Source organism: Mobula birostris, chromosome 14, assembly GCF_030028105.1.
Source record: "Mobula birostris isolate sMobBir1 chromosome 14, sMobBir1.hap1, whole genome shotgun sequence".
Lineage (NCBI taxonomy): Eukaryota > Metazoa > Chordata > Chondrichthyes > Myliobatiformes > Myliobatidae > Mobula > Mobula birostris.
In genome coordinates, this window is record NC_092383.1 from 93,985,090 (window position 1) to 93,986,708 (window position 1,619).

Consider the following 1,619-nt stretch of genomic DNA (forward strand, 5'->3'; position numbering starts at 1 on the left):
TTGAGATGACTCTGGGCCTGTACACGCTGGAGCGCAGGAGATTGATGGGGGATCTCATCGAAACGTATCGAATATTGAAAGGCCTTGATCGGGTGGACACATGGAGGATGTTTCCAAGTGGGAGAGTCTAGGCCCACATGACACAGCCCTGCAGAACAGAAATGAGGAGGAATTTCTTCATCCAGAGGATATTTAAAATGTAAATTTGGTATCACATGTCAAAAGCAGCAATTATTGCTCGTGGATTTTAAGTCAATCATTTTGAAGCAGGTGAATTAATATTCAGTTTTCTTTGATTTTACATGCTACACCATGGCCCTAGCAAGAACCTTACCATGGTATGGTTGTATAAATGTGCTGCAGTTTCCAGTACATTATTCACCCACTGGCAAAATGGCTCACATACAAATTCCCGTCTTACACCTCAACAGCTGAACAAAGAAACCAATGTCACAATAGTAAACACAAGAGATCCTGTAAATCCTGAACAACATGTATATAATGCTGGAGGAAATGTGTGCAGGTTTGGGCCCTTTAACTAAAAATGGATGTGCTGGCATTGCAGAGGGTATGGATGCTCACAAGAATGATCCCAGGGTTAACACAGGAGTGTTTGATGCCTCTGGGCCTGTACACATTGGAGTTTAGAAAAATGAGGGTTTCTTTAGCCAGAGGGCGGTGCATCAGTGGGATTAATTGCCACAGATGTCTGTGGAGGCCAAGTCATTGGGTATATTTAAAGTGGAAGTGAATAAGTTCTTGATTAGTAAGGGCATGAAAGGTTATGGGGAGACGGCAGGAGAATGAGGTTGAGAGGGAAAGTAACTTAGCCATGACCAAAGTAAGTAGCCATGATTCATGATGAATGGCCCAATTTCTGTTCCTATATCTCAAGGCTTTATGGTCAAACTCAGCAGGTCAGTCAGCATCTATGGAGGAGAAGAGTCAACGTTTCCGGCTGAAAGCCTTCATCAGGTCCTGATATATTATGAACTTAAGGTATAGGAGCAAAATTAGACCATTTGGCCCATCGAGTCTGTCCTGTCATTTCCATAAGATCATAAGACAAAGGAGCAGAAGTAGGCCATTTGGCCCATCGAGTCTGCTCTGCCATTTCATCATGGCTGATCCATTTTCCCTCAGTCCCAATCTCCTGCCTTCTCACCATAACCTTTGATGCCCTGGCTACTCAGATACCTATCAATCTCTGCCTTAAATACACCCAATGACTAGGCCTCCACAGCCACTTGTGGCAACAAATTCCACAGATTCACCATTTAACTACTTAGTCCCTCTATAGATGCTGTCTGAGCTGCTGAGTTCCTCCAGCATTATACTCAATGTCAAAATGGAATACCGAGGTTACATTGTAGGTGGGTTCAGAAACTGGATCTTGAACATTTTTATTAAGTTAGTCATCTGAACATGCCTTGTCACGGATATGAGAAGTTAAAAAAAACTGCAATGCAAAGGATCTTTAAGCAGAAACATTAACTGTTTCTCTCTCAACAGACGCTGATTAACCTGCTGAATGTTTCCAGCATTTTTTAATATTATAGATAGTTTACTGTTTGCAATTATTAATGGCAAATAAACAGTAATGAAAAACAGGAGCGATG